Genomic DNA, 26,375 nt, shown 5'->3' on the forward strand with positions numbered 1-26,375 from the left:
TAGAACCCAGCGTGTCCCAAAAAGCTTCTGATTACCTTGACATTGCAAGATGGAGGTAACTTCTCTATTACTTCCACCTTTTCCTTGTCCACATTTATGCCATTTTTAGAAATCTTGTGACCAAGAACCACCCCTTCAGTTACCATAAAATGACTCTTCTCCCAGTTTAAAACCAAGTTGGTTTCTTGGCACCTCTTTAGCATTAGGGCAAGATGACATAGGCAATCAAAATACGAATTTCCAAACACGAAAAAGTCGTCCATGAATACTTCTATGAACTTCTCAACCATGTCTGAAAATATGGAGAGCATGCACCTTTGGAATGTTGCAGGTGCATTGCACAATCCAAAGGGCATCCTCCGGTAAGCAAAAACTCCATAGGGACAAGTAAAAGAGGTTTTCTCCTGGTCCTTGGGGTCTACAACTATTTGGTTGTAGCCAGAGTAACCATCTAGGAAGCAGTAGTATTCATGCCCTGCGAGTCTTTCAAGCATCTATTCCATGAATGGCAGGGGAAAGTGGTCTTTCCGGGTAGCTTCATTGAGTTTCCGATAGTCAATGCACATGTGCTATCCGATCACTGTCCTTTTGGGTATCAGTTTAATCTTTTCATTTGACACAACAGTAATCCCTCTCTTCTTTGGGACTACTTGCATCGAGCTTACCCAAGGGCTGTCTAAGATGGGATAAATCACCCCAGCTTGCCATAACTTCAACACCTCCTTCTGGACCACTTCATTCATAGTTGGGTTCAGCCTTCTTTGTTATTGTCTTGAGGGATTAGCACCCTCCTCAAGTAGGATCTTGTGCATGCACATTGAGGGGCTGATCCCTTTTAAGTCTGTAAGTGTCCAGCCTATAGCATCCTTGTATTGTTTCAGCACTTGGATAAGTTCTTCTTCTTGCTCCTTACCCAAGCTTGAGTTAATGATCACTGAGTAGGTGCTGTTGTCACCCAGATATGCATATTTTAAGCTTGGTGGTAAGGTCTTCAGCTCTAGTTTTGGTGCCTCTTCTCTATTGTTATCTTTATGGTTTGTCATGATTGAACTTTCCATGGTTCCTTGTGGTAGTTCTCCACGTGGTGTTTGTTGCTCTAATTCCATAGTTCCTTCACATTGCTCTTCTTCCAAAACCCCTTGAACTATTTATTCTATGGTGTCCACCATCATGCATTCTCCCATTGTTCCTTGGGGTAACTCATTGCCTTGAAAACATTGAAGACCATATTCTCCTCATGTAATCTCAAGACTAGTTCCCCTTTTTGCACATCAATGATGGCTCCAGCAGTAGCTAGGAATGGCCTTCCTAGGATAATTGAAGTGTTAGCCTCTTCTTCCATATCCAGCACAACAAAGTCAGATGGAAAAATAAATTCTCCCACTTTTACCAATAAATCTTCCACTACTCCATGTGGAAACTTGAATGCTCTGTCAGCCAGTTGGAGTGCCATTCATGTTGGTTTGGCTTCCTCAATTCTCATCCTTCTCATCATGTTCAAGGGCATGAGATTGATGCTAGCTCCCAAGTCGCATAAGGCCTTCTCAATATTGATATCCCCTATAATGCAGGGGATTTGGAAACTCCCTGGGTCTTTTATTTTCTGTGGGAGTTTCTTTTGTATGATGGCACTACACTCCTCAGTTAGCACTACAGTCTCCTTTTCTCCCCAATTTCTTTTTCTTGTCATGAGTTCCTTCAAGAACTTGGCGTAGAGGGACATTTGCTCAAGTACTTCAGTAAATGGTATATTAATTTGGAGCTTTTTGAAAATCTCCGAGAATCTGGAAAACTGGTCATCCTTCCCATCTTTTCTTAGCCTTTGTGGATATGGTGCCTTTGGCACATAAGGCTTCAAGATTGGCTTTGGTGAAGATGGGCCAGGGGTCTCTTATTTCTTCTTGTTTTCAGGTTTTTCTACAGTTTCTTCTTTATGGTTCTCCTGGCTTGGGGTTGCCTCTTCTACCACCTTTCCACTCCTAAGTGTGATGGCCTTGCATTCTCCTCTTGGGTTGGCCACGGTGTCACTGGAAAATATATGTGTAGGTATTGTAATTTGCTTGGATAATATCCCCACTTATGCTCCCAGCTTTGAGATTGCTGCACCTTGATTCTTCAGATTCGATCTGTATTCTTCTTTGTTGGCATCTATCTTCCTTTCAGCTTGTGGTTGTCTCTCCAAAAGGGTGGAAATAGCCCCTGTGAGCTGTGATGATAGCTGTGCTATTGCAGCCTCTACTCTCTCAAAGTTACCTCTGTTCTCGCATGGTTGTGAAGTTGAGGTTAATGTGTCTTGATGGTGGTGTGTTTGCTGGGTGGAAGGGTATGATGAGTGAGGTGGATTGTGGTAGGGTCTATTGTTGTTTGATTGATGGTTGGAGTTGTGATTTTGGTATTGATTAGCTTGGTATGGCTTGTTATGATCTTGGTTGTGACCTTGTTGGTTCCCCCACCCAAAATTTGGGTGGTTCTTCCATCCTGGGTTGTATGTCTTGGAGTTAGGTCATATGGTAGTCGAGAGGGGTTGTGTACATAGTTTGCTTGCTCACATTCGACTTCTAGTGCATCTCCTTCTTGGGGTGGTGCTTGAGCTTGAACCACTGCAACTTGATTGTTCTCCATCTTCTTAGTCAAGGCTACTAATTATGCTGCAATTGTCTTGTTTTGTGCTAACAAGGTATCTACAGAGTTAAGTTCTAGCACCCCCTTTTTTTGGTCCCTTTCTGAAGCATAGAAGTAGTCATTCTCAGCTACAGTTTTAATGACATCTATGGCTTCCTTAATGATCTTCTTCTTGTTGAGTGAACCCCTTGAAGAGTGGTCCACAGCCTTCTTTGATTCATAGGTTAGTCCATCATAGAAAATGTGAAGCTGCACCGATTCATCAAACATTTTCGGTGGGCATTTTCTCATTAGATCCTTGAACCTCTCCCAGGCCTCATAGAGTGTTTCACCATCTAGCTGTCTGAAGGTTTGTACCTCAGCTCTTAGCCTGTTGATCCTCTGTGGAGGGTAAAATCTTGCTAGAAATTTGTTCACAACATCTTCCCATGTGGTTAGGCTTGATGACAAGTCATCTTATGCTAGCTTTTCAAGCATTTTTCACTTGTTTCATTAGGTTTTATGCACTTTCTTGTATTGTAAGTAAGTAATTTGGAGTGGATTTGCATGGTTATGTTAAATCAATCAACCATCCTTTATTTGACACAAAATCATGAGGTTTAAGCTAGAATTAGTTGGTTTTTGAATGATTTATAAACCTTGTGAATTTGGTAATGCTTTGATTTGTTGTTTTGATTACTTGTAGGTGAAGAAATGATGAAAAAAAGGAAAAAAGAATCTTAGAGCACACTTTGGACCTTAAGCCACGCTTTGAAAAGTGTGACCCAAGGTACAAAAGCGTGGTATTCAACAAAGGAGCAAGGGCCATAGAAGGCCATAGCGCTTAAAGATTTAGCGCAAAACTCTCTTATTAAGCGCTAAAGAAGGGGCACACCAGTATCAAACCAAACAAGGCCAAGGAAGCGCTCAAAGCATAGCGCTTTCTAATTTGGCGCTGCGCTTTCTCTTTTAGCACTACAAGGAGCAACAACAAGGCCAACGCTTGAATTGGAGAAAGAGTTACGCTTAAAATCTTCACTTTATCGGGCTCCATTCCAAAATAAATGTAAAGCACAACTCTAAGCAATGAGGCCACCAAGTTTCGAACCTTGCACATGAGGCATAAGGGAAGCGCTACCTCACAAGGAAATTGCTAGTACATGAAGCCAGCAAGGTTCGAACTGGGAACCTTGCACAAGCTTAAAGGGGCGCTGCGCTACCCTGCACAAGAAATTGGCACAAATTGGGAGCAAGCAAGGATCAAAAGTGGAGCCTCACTCAAGCATGTAGCGCTGCGCTTAATTACTTAGCATAGCGCTATGAAGAAGTGCACCAAATGGGCTTGACAAGGCAAGGAGCGCTACGCTGCATTACTTAGCGCAGCGCTATGGACAATGCTGAAGAAGGTTAACACGGGCCTGGGACAGGGAGTAAAATGGGTAGCGCTGCGCTTCTTTCTTCACGTGGTGCTTCCCTAGGAGTTGCACCATAGCTCAACTTCAATTAAAAAGCCAATTTGGATCCAATTCTTCATGAATTTGAAAAGACCACTCTAAATTCTAAAGATCAAAAATAAAAAGTGTATAAATAGGAGATTAGTTTGATTTAGAGAGAACTTTTGACTTTCACTTTTGAACCTTCTTTTATTTTGAGTTTTATTTTGAGCTCATTTTTATATTTTAGCTTTGAATTGGGATTGAGAGCTGATTTCTCTCATCCTGGTTCTTACTTTTGCATTTCTTACTTTCTATTTATAAATTTTAGATTGAGATTGAAGGAATTCTGTTTCAATCATTGATCTACAATTCATCTTTGTTTTCTTCTGCATAATTCTAAGAGTTGGGAATTGGATTTAGCTTTCTGTTTTCATTTTCATTTCTTTTGCTACTTTTGCTTTCTGTTTTCGAATTTGAATTGAGATTGAAGAGCTTTATTGATTCAAAGTTTGGGAATCATCTTTACCTCTCTTCTCAATTGTTCCAAGAATTGAATCTGAGTTTCCTTTACTGTTTTCATTTTCTTTTCCTCTACAAATTGTTCTCTGTTGGATCAAGGAAGGTGTTCATACCCTGACCGGGCTCCTCCAGACTCGGTCAGTTCATAAAAGGTCCGACCTCGTCCTAAGGCTCACGCCTAAAGGTCGGACCTCGGACGAATAAAGCAAGGGAAGGCCCATCAAAAGGAACACAGCCCAAACCTAAAGGCCGAAAAGGCCTAGCAAAGGCGGTTCCACAAAGATAGGGATAAAACTCCCAAAGATAAGATAAGATAAGAATATCTTATCCAGGGAAGATCACGGCCAACTACTATAAATACACTGGAGCACCCAGGTATGGCATTCATTCCACATCTACACATATCTGCTTGGACCCATGCTAACTTAAGCATCGGAGTGTCATTGCAGGTACAACCACTAACCACTCTGCATATCAAGCTCGGGTCCCTGAACCCCCACCTCGGGCCTCTCCAGACGACCGAGCTACACGTTTCAGGTAACCCCCGGAACATTGGCGCCGTTGCCGGGGACCTGGAAGTCATCCCTCTACCATGGCGGACGACTCTCACAACAATGACTGCGCTGCATCTGAACAAGAGGACGAAATTGACACCGGAGAATGACCGGACAGCCCTCTATCACCACGCACTCCAGGAGGAAACAAACAGAATCACCCAAAGACATCACTCCCAAACAAAGATCCACAAAATTCTGAAAAAGAGAAGAGCTCGGAAATTCTAGAAGCAGTCCGGACACAACAAAACCGACTAAAACAACTCGAAGAGGACATAAAGAAACAGAAAAAAACTGAACAAGATCTGAGAAGGGAGACTCGAAAGCGCAGAGAATTAGAAGAAAAACTGCGGAAAATAGAGGCCAACCTGAAAGACCGGACAGAACGCGGCACCACCCCCGAAGGCAACCATGATCCCTTCACGCAAGAGATCATGAAGGAAAAGGCACCACGAAACTTCAAACCACCCAATATGGATCTCTACGACGGCACCACCGATCCAAGTCACCACCTCAGCAACTTCAGAAGCAGAATGTACCTAGTCGACGCCTCCGACGCGATTCGGTGCAAAGCCTTCCCCACCACTCTCACCAAGTCAGCCACGAAGTGGTTCGACAACCTGCCACCAAGATCAATCACCAGCTTCGAAGACCTAACCAAAAAATTCCTAACAAGGTTCTCTATTCAAAAGGACAAGACAAAACATGCCCCCAGTCTACTCGGGATCAAACAAGGCAACCAAGAAACTCTCCGAGAATACATGGAGCGATTCAACAAAGCCTGCCTGGACATACAACACCTGCCCACTGAAGCAGCCATCATGGGACTAGCAAACGGCCTGAAAGAGGGACCGTTTAGCCAATCCCTATCCAAACGATACCCGACCTCTCTAGACGAGGTGCAGGAGCGGGCAGAAAAATATATCAACATGGAGGAAACCTCCCAGCTAAGAGACTCTTCTAGGAAGGAATCAACCTACCCACTCCGAGATCGGGATTGGGAACAGAAGAAAAAAGAAGACCCCAACTCGGACAAGCCACGGAAGTACCACAACTACACCCCCCTTCGAGTCTCCCTGGTAGACGTCTACAGAGAAGTATGCCACACCGAAAAGATCCCACCGCCCCGACCGCTAAAACACAAGAGAGCGGGAAGAGATCGGTCCGAATACTGTGAATATAACAAGCTCTACGGTCATTCTACTAACGACTGCTACGACCTAAAAAATGTTATAGAAAAGCTGGCCAGAGAAGGAAAACTCGACAGATACATAGCAGAGAAAGGAGAAGAGACCAGGAAGAGAAGGCGGGGAGATAACGAAGGTCGGGCCGAACAAACCCCGCAAACCCCTGAAAGACACGTTCACATGATAAATGGAGGTTTTGCAGGCGGAGGAACATCCCGATCCTCGCGAAAAAGACACCTCAAAGAAGTCTATCACGTCCGAGAAGACGGTCCCCTGCCCGAATTACCTACTATCTCATTTACCCGAGAAGATGCCCAAGGGATAATTCCCGGGCACGACGATCCAATGGTAATCACCATTATCCTAGCAAACGCCAACTTACATCGAACCCTGATTGACCAGGGAAGCTCAGCAGATATCCTGTTCAAAACGGCCTTCGACAAGCTCGGACTTGAAGAAAAAGAACTAAAGGCCTATCCCACCGACCTATTTGGGCTAGGGGATACCCCGATCCATCCCTTAGGATACATCTCGCTACACACTACCTTTGGAAGAGGCGAGCGATCTAAAACATTAAGCATCGACTACATTATAGTCGACGTCACTTCAGCATACAATGCCCTCATTGGGCGACCAACCCTAAACAGACTGGCAGCTATAGTCTCGACCCCACACCTCTGTATGAAGTTCCCTACCACAAAAGGAATCGCTACCCTAAAAGGCGACCAAAAACTAGCGCGGCGATGCTACAACGAAAGCCTAAGCCTAAAAGGGAAAGAGGTCAACACAATAGAACTCGGACGAGTTCAAGCCCGAGAAGATCTTCGGCCACAACCAGAAGGAGAAACCGAAAAAGTCCAGATTGGGAACACACCTGAAAAAATAACAAACATAGGAGCAAACCTCGAAGCAGGCCTAAAGGAGGAACTCATAACCCTCTTAAGGGAGAACTCCGACCTCTTCGCCTGGAAAGCCTCCGACATGCCAGGCATAAGCCCCGACCTGATGTGCCATAAGCTATCAGTATACCCGGGATCCCGACCTGTCCAACAAAGACGCCGGAAGCTCGGACCCGAGCGCATGCAAGCAATAGAAGAACAAGTACAAGCACTGCTAGATGCAGGGTTCATTAGGGAAGTAAAATACCCCCTATGGCTCGCGAACGTGGTCCTGGTAAAAAAGCCCAACGGAAAATGGAGGATGTGCGTCGATTACACAGATCTCAACAAAGCCTGCCCCAAAGACCCATATCCACTACCAAACATCGACGCCTTAGTAGACGCAGCTTCAGGCTACAGATATCTCTCCTTCATGGACGCATACTCGGGATACAATCAGATCCCAATGTACGGACCCGACCAAGAAAAGACCTCGTTCATAACCCCAAGGGCAAACTACTGCTACGTAGTAATGCCCTACGGGCTGAAGAACGCAGGGGCAACCTACCAGAGGCTAATGAACAAAGTGTTCTCAGAGCACATCGGACTACAGCTAGAGGTGTACGTCGACGACATGCTGGTAAAGACACAAGAAGACAGAAACCTGCTGACCGACCTCACCAGCGTCTTCGGCACCCTCAGAAAACACAACATGAGACTTAACCCGACAAAGTGCACCTTCGCCGCAGAAGCCGGAAAGTTCTTAGGCTTCATGCTGACTCAAAGGGGCATCGAAGCGAACCCGGACAAATGCCAAGCGATACTCAATATGAAGAGCCCGACGTGTGTCAAAGAAGTACAATAACTGAATGGAAGGCTAGCCGCCCTATCAAGATTCTTGGCAGGATCAGCAATAAAGTCACTACCTCTCTACTCACTCCTAAAGAAAGGGAAAACCTTCTCATGGACCCCGGAGTGCGAAAAAGCCTTTCAAGAATTCAAGGAATTCCTCGGGCAGCCACCAATCCTAACCCGACCTTTAAAAGGAGAAGAACTCGTATTATACCTCTCGGTTGGACATCGAGCAGTCGCTTCAGCATTAATACGAGAAAATGACCAAGGACAACACCCCATATACTTTGTAAGCAAGGCACTACAAGGGGCCGAATTAAACTATCAGAAGATAGAAAAATTCGCCTACGCCCTAGTATTCACAGCTCGGAGGCTCCGTCCCTACTTTCAAGCCCACACCATCAAAGTCCGGACAAACCAACCCATGAGACACATCCTCCAAAAAACAGACCTGGCAGGACGAATACTGCAATGGGCGGTGGAACTGTCCGAGTTCGACCTCCACTATGAAACCCGGACCGCCATAAAATCTCAGTATCTAGCCGACTTCATCGCAGAATACACTGAGACCCCTGGAACCCCACTCTCATGGAACCTGTATGTCGACGGGTCCTCAAACAAAACTGGAAGCGGAGCCGGGGTTATACTCGAAAGCGACCAAGGAACGCAGATAGAACTATCCCTAAAATTCGAGGTCCAGGCCTCGAACAACCAAGCCGAATACGAGGCCCTACTAGCAGGTCTAAAGCTAGCCGAAGAGGTCGGAGCCCAGAAAATCACGATCTTCAGCGACTCCCAGGTCATCACATCACAAGTAAATGGAAGCTACCAGGCCAAAGACCCAACTATGAAAAAATACCTGGACCAAACACAGGCACAATTACGCCACTTTCCAGAGATACAGATCCAGCACATACCTCGGGAACAAAACGCCCGGGCAGACGCCCTCTCAAAGCTTGCCAGCACCAAGCCCGGAGGCAACAACAGAAGTCTCCTCCAGGAAACCTTACAATCTCCCTCCGTGCTAAGAGAGGAAGAAACGCTAAATATATCCGACCAACAGCAAGGATGGATGACCCCCATACTCAGCTACCTGAAGTCGGGAACTCTCCCCGCCGAAAGAAAAGAAGCTAAAAGACTCACGAAAGACGCCCAGAATTATACACTAATTCACGACGTATTATACAGAAGAGGATTCACAAACCCCCTCCTTAGGTGCGTCCCGACCTCAGAAACAAAGAGCGTCCTCGAAGAAGTCCACGGAGGCATGTGTGGGAACCACCTCGGAGCTCGGGCATTATCCAAGAAAGTAGTCCGAGCCGGGTTCTACTGGCCAACTTTGCAAAGAGACGCAACGGAGTTTGTGAAAATATGCCCCCCTGCCAAAAACATGCCAATTTCCACAAAGCACCACCCGAAGACCTTATCAGCATCACCGCACCATGGCCCTTCGCGAAATGGGGACTTGACCTACTCGGCCCGTTCCCCCAAGGACCGGGGCAAGTCAAATACCTCATAGTAGGGGTCGACTACTTCACAAAGTGGATCGAAGCTGAACCCTTAGCCACCATTACAGCTCAGAAAAGCCGCAAATTCCTATACAAAAACATTGTCACAAGGTTCGGAGTCCCCTACTCCATTACAACAGACAATGGAACACAGTTCACGGACACAAGTTTTCAGAACTTGGTGGCCGAACTAAAAATCAAACAGCAATTCACCTCAGTCGAGCACCCACAAGCCAACGGACAAGCAGAGGCCGCAAATAAAGTCATCTTGGCTGGGTTAAAACGAAGACTCCAAGAGGCCAAAGGGGCATGGGCCGAGGAGCTCCCCCAGGTATTATGGGCATATCGGACAACTCCACACTCTACAACGGGAGAATCGCCATTCCGACTAGCTTACGGGATGGAGGCAATGATTCCTATCGAAATAGATGAAGGGTCACCCAGAGTCATCTTCTACAACGAAGAAGGTAACCCGCAGGCACAAAAGGAAGAACTCGACCTCCTCCCCGAAGTCCGAGAAAGAGCCCGGATCCAAGAAGAAGCCTTAAAACGGCGAACGGCCCTGAGATACAATCAGAAAGTAATAAAACGAAGCTTCTCCACTCACGACCTAATTCTAATCCGAAATGACATCGGAACACAAAAGTCGGGAGAAGGAAAGCTAGCTGCAAATTGGAAAGGACCCTACAAAGTAACAGAAGTCTTAGGAACAGGCTATTACAAGATATCCGACCTAGAAGGCAATGAGCTGCCCAGGGCTTGGCACGCCTGTAATCTAAGACGGTACTACAGCTAGAAAAATTTGACCCGAGGTGTACTCTTTTTCCCTACACGGGTTTTTTAATGAGACACCCGGTCAAGTAAGGCACCCGACCTAGTCAAGGGTAAACACTCTGTAAATATTCTTTCTTTTTTAAATACTAATCAAATTTTTTATTTTCTTTTGTTCTTCCTCGTGATGAAGCAAATCCTGAAAAAGTACCCCGCCAAGGCGCATTAATTTATGCTCGACAAAACGCAAAAAATCATTGCCGAGAGACCACACAAGGTCGGCAAAGATAAAAGCGACGAGGTTCAAATTAATGTGAGAAGTTATAAAGTAACTCTGAGAAAGGCTCAAAAAGCCAAATAAAAAGAGATTACAAAAATAACTTAAAAGGCCGACCAATGACAAGGTCGGACCCAACAAAGGGTGTACTCGACCGCCCAACCCGAGGTCCGAGAAAAAGCCCGGACCCGAGAAGGAAGCCTTAAAACGGCGAAAACAAAGATTTCGAAAACGCTTACTAAAAAGTTGCTATAACAACTAAAAAGTACAAGCGAAAAAACGAAATCAAAAAGAAAAAACAGAAGTTTCAAAGAAAAAAGCGCTAGCTAAAAGGTTGTTATCCAAAAACAACTAAAAAGCATAAAAGCGGAACAAAAGTCAAAACGCGAACAAAAACACCGCATAATAAGCTAAAAAGTTACTGCAAGTAGCTAAAAGCAAAAAAGGTGTCCAAAGCATTCACAGAAACCATCCAAAAACAAAAGAGCCCACAGGCCGGGCAAAAAACCAAAAGATAAAAAGGATTACAGAGAATCAAAGATCCTTTCCGGACGCCACATCAACAGAAGGCTGCGGAAGAAACATAGAAATCGGGACAGCATCGACGGCACCGTCATCTCGATTTAAAACCTCCACACCAGATCCATCCCCGGCCAAAGGTGAAGTCGAACTCGCAACCGGAACTTTGGGGTCGGACACCGGAACTTTGGGGTCGGACACCGGAACCTCATCCTCGTTGGGAGCAGGAACAATCTTTCCCTCCACAACAACGTTATCCGTACTGAATAAACTCAGATCCAGGTCAGGAGCAAGAACCCGGACCTGAGCCTTCAAATTTTCATACATAGCATCCATACCCTTAGCCACATGCCCTTCTAGCTCGTAAAAATCATCCTGAGCAGATTGCAACTTCTCCTTTGTCTCCACAAGCTCGGCAAGTGCCCGAGTATAATTCTCCTTCGCCGCCTTCGCCATCTCCTCGGACGAACTCGCCGCCGCCACAGCCGCGGTAGCTTTAGCTTTCTCCTTCTCCAAAGACTCCTCCAGCTCAGCAATCCTAGCAGCCTTCAGTTTACTAATTCTCTCGAACTCAGACTGAGCTTTCTCAAGTCGGGAACTGGTCGCACCAATAGGGGATTTCTTGAACTCCCGGGCAATAGCGGCATGAAGACTAGCCATCCGGACACAGCTCCGTGCCATATACTGAAAATGGTGCTCCATAGACACATCATCAGTAGAAATAAAAGTCTGAGGGAGAATATGCTGTTCAACCCAACCAAGAGCATCGAAATCCTTGTCATTAAAACCCGCAGGCTCTTGAGAGGTCTTCTGTTTCTTGGGAGGAGGACCCGAGGACGAAGGAGGAGAAGAGGTAGCAGGTCCAGAGGTCGGAGGATCTTGATTTATAGCTCGGAACTGGGGAGTCGGAATAGTCTTTGACCGAGTAGTGACACCCACAGTAGTCTTCTCCGGAGAAGATCGGGCAGAAGCCCCCCCAGTCTCAATATTCCGAGCGGCCACGGACTTCTTCGTCCGACGAAGGTACTTCATGGAATCCGCCTGAGAAGACATCTCTGCAGAAATAAAAGAAAGGGATTACCACAACAGAAATTCCACCAAAACAAGCAAAGCCAAAAATACTAAAAAAGATGAATCTCGGAGAGGCCGGGAACTACCTAACTCGGAACGGAGAAGGCTTGGATCTCCCAACATTTTCTTTGTGTCCAAGTGAGGTGCCCGACCCCATAAACTGCTTACCACACCCACAAAAGCCTGCTCCACCTCATCTAGACTCTCAAAGGTATACTTAGTAGACACTACATTCTCCTGCCAACAAAGAGGAAAAGAAGGCTCCCCACACTCATCTAGAAAGAAAGGTCGGACGTCTCCAGTAGCCCGGACCTTGAAATAAAAGTTCTTAAAATCATGAAAGGACTCATCATACAGGGTACAAAACTTCCTTCCCTGGTTAGCCCTAAAAGAGACCCAAGATACCTTCCCTCCACCCGACCCCGGCTTCGTCAACACAAACAAATAGGAAAAAAGAGAAATAGAGGGAGGGACGCCCAAAAACTGACACAAAAGTTGAAACAGCTTTAAAAACGCCCAAGAATTTGGATGGAGCTGCGTAGGGGCAAGGTTACAAGACCATAACACCTCGGACTCCAGATCGGTAAAAGGAAGTCGGACACCCAGCTTAGAGAAAAAACAATCATAAGCATAAAAGAAGAGCTTCTCGGAACTATCTAGGGGCGGAAAGCACACCCTCTCCTCGGAATCCGGGGCCACTAGTTCATAATCCCTCTCAGACTCTCTATTTTCACATATGCTACAGTGCCTACGGAACCTAGCTAAATATTCAAAATCTACCACAGAAGGGACTCTTAGAGGAAGAGGGTCTACCCAACCAAGACCACGTGGAATCTTAGTCGACATCGCTTGAAGAACCTTTCGAGACATAAAATTCTTACCTACAAAGAAGAAATGCAACAGCAAGCAAAAATCACATAAAGAAGACAGCGAAAACCCATTCAGCAAAGCAAGAAACAAAACCCCACGAAGAAAAGGCAACCCGGAACTAAAGATACCAAAGAACAAAAAGAGCCCCCCCCATATACAAACAACAAAACAAATGGCGGCGCCTCTTTTCGGGGCAACCCAGGCATAAAGAAAAAGAAGCAAACAAGAGCCACACAAAGAAACAAAAGCATATGTGCACAAGAAAAGAGAAACATGGGAACAAACCTGGAAAGAAACGAAGACGACGAGCTCCGGAGCAAGAAGAAACGACGGCACAGAAGAAACCCCAGAAAGACGCACGGAGAGATTCGGGGAAGCAGAGTAAAGAGAGAGAAGAAGCAGTGCTCGAAAAGGAAAAGAAAAAACAAAAACGCAGAGAAAAGAGGAAAAGGGGCAAATAAATAAAGCCTTCACAGAGCCCGAACGGAAATCGAGGAAAAACGGTAAAATGCAATAAATGCAGGAAACGGCCATTTTTGAAATTTGAAAAACTACTATGCCCGAGCTCGACCTCCCAAAAAGGACGAACTCGGGCAGGGGCACTGTTCATACCCTGACCGGGCTCCTCCAGACTCGGTCAGTTCATAAAAGGTCCGACCTCGTCCTAAGGCTCACGCCTAAAGGTCGGACCTCGGACGAATAAAGCAAGGGAAGGCCCATCAAAAGGAACACAGCCCAAACCTAAAGGCCGAAAAGGCCTAGCAAAGGCGGTTCCACAAAGATAGGGATAAAACTCCCAAAGATAAGATAAGATAAGAATATCTTATCCAGGGAAGATCACGGCCAACTACTATAAATACACTGGAGCACCCAGGTATGGCATTCATTCCACATCTACACATATCTGCTTGGACCCATGCTAACTTAAGCATCGGAGTGTCATTGCAGGTACAACCACCAACCACTCTGCATATCAAGCTCGGGTCCCTGAACCCCCACCTCGGGCCTCTCCAGACGACCGAGCTACACGTTTCAGGTAACCCCCGGAACAGAAGGAATTGAGATCTAGACTTGTTTTCTAGTCTCATTGAGCCTCTGAGCTCTAGAATTAGTTTCCTAGCTCTTGTAATTGAGTTGAATTTACTTTCTGTTTTATTCTTCACTGCAATTTTCCAATCCTGTCTAGATCTACTACACTTAATTCATCTTCTTTACTCTCTGTTGTTAATTTCTGAATCCCAGCATCTCACACCCCTTTATTATTCAAGCAAGTTACATTTCTTGCACTCTAAGCTTCAGCTATTTACATTACTTGCAGTTTAAGATTCAGCTATTTTACTTCTTCTGCTCTTTAGTTTACTGTCAATTCTCCCTCTCCCTTTTAGTTTCATGCAATTTAGCTTCTGTTAGTCACAATTCACTCAAATTAACACTTGTTTGCTTGACTAAATCAACCACATAACTAAAATTGCTCAATCCTTCAATCCCTGTGGGATTGACCTCATTCATGTGAGTAATTACTACTTGATACAACCCGGTACACTTGTCGGTGAGTTTAGTGTTGGATCGTTTTTCACACATCAAGGCTCTCCTTGGGGAATGCTTCTAGCCAATTTGATGCCTTGTCTCTAAGTGAGAAAGGGAACAAGAGTAGCTTGTAGGTGTCAGGGTGTACCCCATTGGACTTTACAGTATCACATATCCTCAAGAATGTGTTGAGATGTTGATTTGGATCTTCTTGGGCACTTCCTCCATATGAACAGTTATTCTGAACTAGTATGATGAGTTGAGGTTTCAACTCAAAATTGTTAGCATGAATTGTTGGCTTGAGGATGCTGCTGCCACAGTTTTCTGGATTTGGATTGATGTAGGAGCCTAAGACTCTCCTCTCTTGCCTAGCTTGATTGCCAACTGGTGCACGAAATTGTGATCACACTTTTGCAATTCCGCACAACTAACCAGCAAGTGCACTGGGTCGTCCAAGTAATACCTTACGTGAGTAAGGGTCGATCCCACAGAGATTTTCGGCTTGAAGCAAGCTATGGTTATCTTGTAACTCTTAGTCAGGATATCAATAATTCTCAGGTGTAATTGTGAAAAGTAGAAGAACATGAAATAAATACTTGTTTTGCAGTAATGGAGAACAGGTTAAGGTTTTGGAGATGCTCTATCTTCTGAATCTCTGCTTTCCTACTGTCTTCTTCTTCATACACGCAAGGCTCCTTCCATGGCAAGCTGTATGTAGGGTTTCACCGTTGTCAATGGCTACCTCCCATCCTCTCAGTGAAAATGTTCAACGCGCTCTGTCACAGCACGGCTATTCATCTGTCGGTTCTCGATCATGTCGGAATAGAATCCAGTGATTCTTTTGTGTCTGCCACTAACGCCCCACAATCGCGAGTTTGAAGCTCGTCACAGTCATTCAATCCCTGAATCCTACTCAGAATACCACAGACAAGGTTTAGACCTTCCAGATCCTCAAGAATGGCTGCCAATATATTCTAGCTTATACCACGAAGATTCTGGCTAAAGAATCCAAGAGATATCCACGTAATCTAAAGTAGAACGGAGGTGGTTGTCAGGCACACATTCATAGGTGAGAATGATGATGAGTGTCACGGATCATCACATTCATCAAGTTGAGGAGCAAGTGATATCTTAGAATGGAAACAAGCGTGTTTGAATGAAAAATAGTAGTAATTGCATTAATCCATCAAGACACAGCAGAGCTCCTCACCCCCAACCATGGGGTTTAGAGACTCATGCCATAGAAGGTACAATATGAAACATGTAAAGTGTCATGAGGTGAAGATACAATAGCAAAAAGTCCTATTTATAGTGGACTAGTGACCTAGGGTTTACAAGAATGAGTAAATGACGTAAAAATCCACCTTCGGGGTCCACTTGGTGTATGCTTGGGCTGAGCATTGAAGCTTTCATGTGTAGAGACTTTTTCTAGAGTTAAACGCCAGCTTTTGTTCCATTTTGGGCGTTTAACTCCAACTTTTGTGCCAGTTCCGGCGTTAAACGCCGGGAATTCTGAAGCTGATTTGGAACGCCGGTTTGGGCCATCAATTCTTGGACAAAGTATGGACTATTATATATTTCTAGAAAGCCCAGGATGACTATTTTTAAACGCAATTGAGAGCGCGCCAATTGGGTTTTTGTAGCTCCAGAAAATCCACTTCGAGTGCAGGGAGGTCAGAATCCAACAGCATATGCAGTCCTTTTTCAGCCTCTGATTCAGATTTTTGCTCAGGTCCCTCAATTTCAGCCAGAAAATACCTGAAATCACAGAAAAACACAAAAACTCATAGTAAAGTCTAGAAATGTGATTATTAATTAAAAACTAATAAAAAGATAATAAAAACTAACTAAAATATACTAAAAATATACTAAAAACAATGCCAAAAAGCGTATAAATTATCCGCTCATCACAACACCAAACTTAAATTGTTGCTTGTCCCCAAGCAACTGAAAATCAAACAGGATAAAAAGAAGAGAATATACTACAAATTCCAAATTATCAATGAAACTTAGCTCCAATTAGATGAGCGGGACTAGTAGCTTTTTGCCTCTGAACAGTTTTGGCATCTCACTTTATCCTTTGAAGTTTAGAATGACTGGCATCCGTAAGAACTCAGAATTCAGATAGTGTTATTGATTCTCCTAGTATAGTATGTTGATTCTTGAACACAGCTACTTTATGAGTCTTGGCCGTGGCCCAAAGCACTCTGTTTTCCAGTATTACCACCGGATACATACATGCCACAGACACATAACTAGGTGAACCTTTTCAGATTATGACTCAGCTTTGCTAGAGTCCCCAATTAGAGGTGTCCAGGGTTCTTAAGCACACTCTTTTTGCTTTGGATCACGACTTTAACCGCTCAGTCTCAAGTTTTCACTTGACACCTTCACGCCACAAGCACATGGTTTGGGACAGCTTGGTTTAGCCGCTTAGGCCAGGATATTATTCTTGTAGGCCCTCCTATCCACTGATGCTCAAAGCCTTGGATCCTTTTTATTTTTACCCTTGCCTTTTGGTTTAAAGGGCTATAGGCTTTTTCTGCTTGCTTTTTCTTTTTTTTTGTATTCACTATTTTTTCTTGCTTCAAGAATCAATTTGATGATTTTTCAGATCCTCAATAACATTTCTCCTTATCATTCTTTCAAGAGCCAACAATTTTAACATTCTTAAAACAACAAATTCAAAAGACATATGCACTGTTCAAGCATTCATTCAGAAAACAAAAAGTATTGTCACCACATCAAACTAATTCAACTAGTTTCAAAGATGAATTCGAAATCCTGTACTTCTTGTTCTTTTGTGATTAAAAACATTTTTCATCTAAGAAAGGTAATGGATTCATAGGACATTTATAACTTTAAGGCATAGACACTAAGATACTAATGATCATGTAATAAAGACACAAACATAGATGAACATAAAGCATAAAAATTCGGAAAACAGAAAATAAAGAACAAGGAAATTAAAGAACGGGTCCACCTTAGTGATGGCGGCTTGTTCTTCCTCTTGAACATTTTATGGAGTGCTTTTGAGCTCCTCTATGTCTCTTCCTTGTCTTTGTTGCTCTTCCCTCATAGCTTTTTGATCTTTTCTAATCTCATGGTGGATGATGGAATGCTCTTGGTGCTCCATCCTTAGTTGTCCCATGTTAGAGCTTAATTCTCCTAGGGAGGTGTTGATTTGCTCCAAATAGTTTTTTGGAGGGAAGTGCATCCCTTGAGGCATCTCAGGGATTTCATGATGAGGAATTTCTTCATGCTCTTGTTTGCTCCATTCTTTTCTTAGTGATGAGCTTTTGAGATGAATCTCTCCATCTCCCAGACTCAGAGGTGGAAGCTTTTGCCTTCCCTTTCCTCTTTCTAGAGGTTTCTCTGGCCTTAAGTGTCACACATGGTTATGGAAAAACAAAAAGCAACACTTTTACCACACCAAACCTAGAAGGTTTGCTCGTCCTCGAGCAAAAAAAGAGAAGAGGGAGTAGAAGAAGAAGAAAATAGATGAGATGGAGAGGTGTGAGTGGTTCGGCCAAGGGGAGTTTTAGGTGGTTATGATGTGGGAAAAGGAAGGAGTGATGGTTTGAATTTGAGTGGGTGGGTGTAGGTGGTTTGTATGACGGTTTTGGAGGGGTACTAGAGGTGATTGGGTGAGGTTATTTTGGGGAAGAGTGTTATGGAAGGGTGTGAAGAGGAGAGAAGAAGAGGTGAGGTAGGTGGGATCTTGTGGGGTCCACAGATCCTGAGGTGTCAAGGATTTCTAATCCCTACACTATGTGGCGTTCAAAAATGCCCTTGCTGCCAATCCTGGCATTAAACGCCAGGCTGCTGCCCATTTCTGGCGTTTAACGCCAGCTTCTTGCCCTTTTCTGGCGTTAAACGCCAGTCTGGTGCCCAATTCTGGCGTTAAACGCCCAGAATGGTGCCAGACTGGGCGTTTAACGCCCATTCTGCTACCCTTACTGGCGTTTAAACGCCAGCAAGTTTCTCCTCCAGGGTGTGCTATTTTTCATTCTGTTTTTCATTCTGATTTTGCTTTTTCAATTATTTTTGTGACGTCACATGATCATCAACCTATAGAAAACATGAAATAACAATGGAAAATAAATAGATATAATAAAATTGGGTTGCCTCCCATCAAGCGCTTCTTTAATGTCAATAGCTTGACAGTGAGCTCTCAATGAGCCTCACAGATAAGCAGAGCAGTGTTGGGGCCTCTCAACACCAAACTTAGAGTTTGGTTGTGGCCTCCAAACACCAAACTTAGAGTTTGGTTGTGCCCCCCCAACACCAAACTTAGAGTTTGAATGTGGGGGTTTTGTTTGACTTTGTATTGAGAGAAGCTTTTCTTACTTCCTTTCCATGGTTACAGAAGGAGAACCTTGAGTCTTATAGTTTGCACTGTTTGCAGGCCGCGAAGCTTCCTGAATAGCAAACAATTGCTCATCCGGAAAGGTTTCAGAGATCTCAGTAGGAGGGAGGGATGCTCCTGCTACTGGTTCTATCCGGGACAGGTGATCAGCTACTTGATTCTCTGTCCCTTTTCTGTCTCTTATTTCTATATCAAACTCTTGCAGAAGCAAAACCCATCTTATGAGCCTGGGTTTTGAATCCTGCTTTGTGAGTAGATATTTAAGAGCAGCATGGTCAGTGTACACAATCACTTTTGATCCTACTAAATAAGATCTGAACTTGTCAATGGCATAAACCACTGCAAGCAACTCCTTTTCTGTGGTTGTGTAGTTCTTCTGTGCATCATTTAGAATACAGCTACCATAATAAATGACGTGCAGAAGCTTATCATGCCTTTGTCCCAATACTGCACCAATGGCATGGTCACTAGCATCACACATTAGTTCAAATGGTAATGTCCAGTCTGGTGCAGAGATGACTGGTGCTGTGACTAGCTTAGCTTTTAGAGTCTCAAACGCCTGTAGACTCTCCTTATCAAAGATAAATGGCGTGTCAGCGGTTAGCAGATTACTCAGAGGTTTTGCAATTTTTGAAAATCCTTTATAAACCTTCTGTAGAATCCTGCATGCCCCAGAAAGCTTCTGATTGCCTTAACATTGGCAGGTGGTGGTAATTTTTCAATTACTTCAACTTTAGCTTGATCCACCTCTATTCCCTTGTTTGAAATTTTATGCCCAAGGACAATCCCTTCAGTCACCATAAAGTGACATTTTTCCCAGTTAAGAACTAGGTTGGTCTCTTGGCATCTTTTCAGAACAAGTGCTAGATGGTTAAGGCAGGAACTGAATGAGTCTCCAAATACTGAGAAGTCATCCATGAAGACTTCCAAAAATTTCTCTACCATATCAGAGAAGATAGAGAGCATGCACATCTGAAAGGTTGCAGGTGCATTGCACAGACCAAAAGGCATCCTTCTGTAGGCAAATACTCCAGAAGGACATATGAATGCTGTTTTCTCTAGGTCCTGAGGATCTACTGTAATTTGGTTGTAACCTGAATAGCCATCCAAAAAGCAGTAGTATTCATGAACTGCTAGTCTCTCTAGCATCTGGTCTATAAATGGTAAAGGAAAATGATCATTTCTGGTGACTATATTGAGTCTTCTGTAGTCAATACACATGCACCACCCTGTAACTGTTCTTGTAGGAACCAGTTCATTCTTTTCATTATGAACCACTGTCATGCCTCCCTTCTTGGGGACAACGTGGACAGGGCTAACCCAGGGGCTATCTGAAATAGGATAAATAATCCCAGCCTCTAGTAACTTAGTGACCTCTTTTTGCACCACCTTCTTCATGGTTGGATTTAGCCGCCTCTGTGGTTGAATCACTGGCTTAGCATCATCCTCCAATAGGATCTTGTGCATGCATCTTGCTGGGCTAATGCCCTTAAGATCACTTATGGACTAGCCAAGAGCTGTCTTGTGTGTCCTTAGCACTTGAATTAGTGCTTCCTCTTCCTGTGGATTTAAAGCAGAGCTTATGATCACTAGAAAAGTGTCACCTTCTCCCAGAAATGCATATTTTAGGGATGGTGGTTGTTGCTTGAGCTCGGGTTTAGGAGGTTTCTTCTCTTTCTGAGGAATTTTCAGAGGTTCTTTTATTTTCTTTAATTCCTCCAGATCAGGCTGAACATCTTTAAAGATGTCCTCTAGTTCTGATTCGAGACTTTCAGTCATATTAACCTCCTCCACCAAAGAGTCAATGATATCGGCGCTCATGCAGTCATTTGGGGTGTCTGGATGCTGCATAGCTTTGACAACATTCAACTTAAACTCATCCTCATTGACTCTCAGGGTCAATTCCCCTTTTTGGACGTCAATGAGGGTTCGTCCAGTTGCTAGGAAAGGTCTTCCTAGAATGAGAGTTGCACTCTTGTGCTCCTCCATTTCCAGCACTACAAAGTCAGTGGGAAAGGAAAATGGCCCAACCTTGACAATCATGTCCTCAATTACGCCTGATGGATATTTAATGGAGCCATCAGCAAGTTGGAGGCATATTCGGGTTGGTTTGACTTCTTCAGCCAAGCCAAGCTTTCTGATAGTGGATGCAGGTATTAGGTTGATACTTGCCCCAAGATCACATAGAGCTTTCTTGGTACAAGTACCCTCTAATGTGCATGGTATCATAAAGCTTCCAGGATCTTTAAGCTTCTCTGGTAAGCTCTTTAAAATGACTGCACTGCATTCTTCAGTGAGAAAAACTTTTTCAGTTTCTCTCCAATCCTTCTTATGACTTAAGATCTCTTTCATGAACTTAGCATAAGAGGGTATTTGCTCAAGTGCCTCTGTAAACGGATCTTTATTTCAAGAGTCCTGAGATAGTCTGCAAAGCGGGCAAATTGTTTGTCTTGTTCTGCTTGGCGGAGTTTTTGAGGATAAGGCATCTTGGCTTTATACTCTTCAACCTTAGTTGCTGCAAGTTTATTTCCTACAGAAGTGGTTGGAGAAGCTTGCTTAAGGGGGTTGTTATCAGCACTTGCAAGTGTCTGACCCCTTTGTGGCGTTTGAACGCCAGGATTAGGTACTTTTTGGGTGTTTAACGCCAGATTGCAACCCTTTTCTGGTGTTTGAACGCCAGAATTGGCTACCCATTGGGCATTTAACGCCACTTTCTTACCCTTTTCTGGCGTTTGAACGCCAGAATCATTCCTCTCTGGGCTCTTACTGTCCTCAGAGGGATTTTGGGTAGTTGGTTGGTCATCCTCTGTCAGTTGCTCCTTTCTTAGCTTTCTGCTACTTTAAGTTGATACATTCAATGTCTTCCTACTCCTTAATTTAACAGCTTGGCATTCTTCTGTTATCTGTTTAGATAGTTGCTGTCTTGTCTGATTCAATTGTGCTTCCATATTCTTGTTAGCATTTTTAGTGTCTTGGAGCATCTCTTTAAATTCTGCTAATTGTTTTGTCATAAGGAGTAATTGTTGATTAAGCTCAATAATCTGTTCTTGAGGATTAGGATCAGTAATTACTGCCCTGGCCTCTTCCTTTATGTAGGACTCACTGCTAGAGTACAAATGTTGATTTCTAGCAACAGTATCTATAAGTTCTTGAGCCTCTTCAATCGTCTTTCTCATGTGTATAGATCCACCAGCTGAGTGGTCTAAAGACATCTGAGCTTTTTCTGTAAGCCCATAGTAGAAGATGTCTAACTGTACCCACTTTGAAAACATTTCAGAGGGGCGTTTACTTAGCATACCTCTGTACCTCTCCCAGGCATTATAAAGGGATTCATTATCCTCTTGTTTAAAGCCTTGGATGTCCAGCCTTAGCTGTGTCATCCTTTTTGGAGGGTAAAATTGATTCAGGAATTTGTCTGATAACTGTCTCTATGTTTTTATGCTTGCTGTGGGTTGGTTATTTAACCACCTCTTAGCTTGATCTTTTACAGCAAATGGGAACAGTAATAATCTGTAGACATCCTGATCTACTTCTTTATCACGTACTGTGTTAGCAATTTGTAAGAACTGTGCCAGAAACTCAGTAGGTTCTTCCTGTGGAAGACCGGAATACTGGCAATTTTGCTGAACCATGATAATGAGTTGAGGATTTAGCTCAAAACTGCTTGCTTTGATGGGAGGTATGTTTTTATGCTATTCCCATATGCAGCTGTAATGGGGTTAGCATATGACCCCAGAGTCCTTCTGGACTGCTCAATTCCACTTAGGTCCATGATGGAGAAAGGAAGATGATGTGGATTAAAAGTAAATTATATTTTTATTTTTTTATTTTTTTTATTTAATTAAAAGTGACAAAAAATAATAAAATAAAATAAATGGAAAATAAAATAAAATTTCGAAAACTAAAAGAAAATAAAATCAAAGCAAATTGAAAACTAAATTAATTAATTAATTAAAAAGATTTTGGAATTAACAATTAAAAAGATATGATTGAAAATTATTTTGAAAAAGATATGATTGAGAAGATATGATTGAAGAAATTAAAAAGATTTGATTTTTGAAAAAGATTTGAAAAGATCAATTTGTGAAATTAGAATTTTGACTTGACTAAAAAAAGATATGATTTTGAAAATCTTTGACTAATTTAATGCAAAATTTCGAAAATTATGAGTAAAATAAGGAAAGGATATTTTTTTGATTTTTAAATTTTAATGAGGAAAGAGAAAAACAACAAAACGACACTAAACTTAGAAATTTTAGATCAAAACAAAGAGAACAAACAAGAAAACTTTGAATGTCAAGATGAACACCAAGAATACTTTGAAGATCAAGATGAACACCAAGAACAAATTTTTTTTTTTTAAATTTTTAAGTGAATAAAAGCACAAAAGACACCAAACTTAAAATTTTTAGAAAATCAAACACAAATTTTCGAAAATTTAAAGGAAAACACAAAGAAGACACCAAACTTAGAATATGAAACTAAACTCAAATAAAAGACTCTAAACCAACAAAAATAAAATATTCCTAATCTAAGCAACAAGATAAACCGTCAGTTGTCCAAACTCGAATAATCCTCGGCAACGGCGCCAAAAACTTGGTGCATGAAATTGTGATCACACTTTTGCAATTCCGCACAACTAACCAGCAAGTGCAATGGGTCGTCCAAGTAATACCTTACGTGAGTAAGGGTCGATCCCACAGAGATTGTCGGCTTGAAGCAAGCTATGGTTATCTTGTAACTCTTAGTCAGGATATCAATAATTCTCAGGTGTAATTGTGAAAAGTAGAAGAACATGAAATAAATACTTGTTTTGCAGTAATGGAGAACAGGTTGAGGTTTTAGAGATGCTCTATCTTCTGAATCTCTGCTTTCCTACTGTCTTCTTCTTCATACACGCAAGGCTCCTTCCATGGCAAGCTGTATGTAGGGTTTCACCGTTGTCAATGGCTACCTCCCATCCTCTCAGTGAAAATGTTCAACGCGCTCTGTCACAGCACGGCTATTCATCTGTCGGTTCTCGATCATGTCGGAATAGAATCCAGTGATTCTTTTGCGTCTGTCACTAACGCCCCACAATCGCGAGTTTGAAGCTCATCACAGTCATTCAATCCATGAATCCTACTCAGAATACCACAGACAAGGTTTAGACCTTCCGGATCCTCAAGAATGGCCGCCAATATATTCTAGCTTATACCACGAAGATTCTGGCTAAAGAATCCAAGAGATATCCACTCAATCTAAAGTAGAACGGAGGTGGTTGTCAGGCACACATTCATAGGTGAGAATGATGATGAGTGTCATGGATCATCACATTCATCAAGTTGAGGAACAAGTGATATCTTATAATGGAAACAAGCGTGTTTGAATGAAAAACAGTAGTAATTGCATTAATCCATCAAGACACAGCAGAGCTCCTCACCCCCAACCATGGGGTTTAGAGATTCATGCCGTAGAAGGTACATTATGAAACGTGTAAAGTGTCATGAGGTGAAGATACAATAGCAAAAAGTCCTATTTATAGTGGACTAGTGACCTAGGGTTTATAAGAATGAGTAAATGACGTAAAAATCCACTTCTGAGGTCCACTTGGTGTGTGCTTGGGCTGAGCATTGAAGCTTTCATGTGTAGAGACTTTTCCTAGAGTTAAACGCCAGCTTTTGTGCCAGTTTGGGCGTTTAACTCCAACTTTTGTGCCAGTTCCGGCGTTAAACGCCAGGAATTCTGAAGCTGATTTGGAACGCCAGTTTGGGCCATCAATTCTTGGGTAAAGTATGGACTATTATATATTGCTGGAAAGCCCAGAATGACTAATTTTTAACGCAATTGAGAGCGCGCCAATTGGGCTTCTATAGCTCCAGAAAATCCACTTCGAGTGCAGGGAGGTCAGAATCCAACAGCATTTGCAGTCCTTTTTCAGCCTCTGAATCAGATTTTTGCTTAGGTCCCTCAATTTCAGCCAGAAAATACCTGAAATCATAGAAAAACACACAAACTCATAGTAAAGTCTAGAAATGTGATTATTAATCAAAAACTAATAAAAATATAATAAAAACTAACTAAAACATACTAAAAATATACTAAAAACAATGCCAAAAAGCATATAAATTATTCGCTCATCACCAGCACCTCCTCCAACATTGTCGTGCACTTCGTCATCCATGGTGTTGTTAGATCTTCTTCCACTGGCTCCTCTCCTACTATGCCTTTACCTCTAGCTTCTCTCCTTAATCTAAGGAAGGTCCTCTCAGGTTCACTATCAAAAGAGGATGAAGTTTCTCCCCTTCTACCTATCATACATTCAACACACAGCAAGAAAAGGGCAAGTGAAAGAATCACCTCAGTTAAGATTAGTGGTTAGCTTGATTGATGCAATTAATCAAACAATTAGAAGAGTGGAAGTATAAACAATGAATAGCTAAAATGATCCCAAAAAGAAGAGAAAGAAAAGTAAATATTAGAAGGGAATTTAAAGATCACAAAAAAAAAAGAAAAAGAAAAAGAACAGGGTAAATGAAAATGCTTAATCTAGCTCTCCAATCAATTTAATCATTGTCAAATTCAAACCAATCCCCGGCAACGTGCCATAAAACTTGATGAGTCTGGATTTAATCCCCTCCCAACAAAATTGATAAATTTGCTCCTTGGAAAGCGCACCAAAATTATCGTCAAGTAATAACCCACAGTGGAGTGGGATCGTATCCACAGAGATTGGTAGATTTGAACAATTTTAATTAATTGGTGAATTAGTCAAGCTTAAATAGAATAAGTTGTGAGTGCGGAATTATAAATGGCAGAAACATAAATGGAAAAAGAATAAAGGAAAGCAATAAGGTGCAGAAATAGAAATGGCAATAATGTAAAAGGGAGTCGGAATTTGCAGAATGTAAATGAAAGCTATAAAAGAATCAGAGAGATAAGAATAGGAAAATTCATTGAGATCAGGAGATATTGTCTCTTTGGATTAAATCCAGCTTATATCCTCTTCAATCATGCAACTCATTGACCTCTTGGCAATCATAATTGATTGAGCCCCAATCCCTTGGTGACTCAATCTCTCAGATCTTGATCAATAGCCAATTCCTTGGTCTAATTGCTCATGAAGAGAGATATGCTTGGTCCCTGATTATACCACACATCCTTGTAGGTCCAGGTAGAGGGAGGATTATATGTCACCATATCCAAGCACCAAAACCCAGATCCTACTCAAGTGTGAAAAGGGATTTCTAGCATGGTTTCATGTTTCCTTTTCCAAGGTTCCCATGAAATCCATTTTTCATTCAACCTCTTTTCCAAGATGATTGAACACTAAGCATGAAGAACAAAATTCCTTCTAGCAAATCAAAGAGAAGATCAAGAGAATAAGAAATTCACTGTCATTAATCTACCAAGTACAATAAAGCTCTCTCTCTTTCAGTGAGTGGGAATTTAGCTTC

Source organism: Arachis stenosperma, chromosome 5, assembly GCF_014773155.1.
Source record: "Arachis stenosperma cultivar V10309 chromosome 5, arast.V10309.gnm1.PFL2, whole genome shotgun sequence".
NCBI classification, from domain to species: Eukaryota; Viridiplantae; Streptophyta; class Magnoliopsida; order Fabales; family Fabaceae; genus Arachis; species Arachis stenosperma.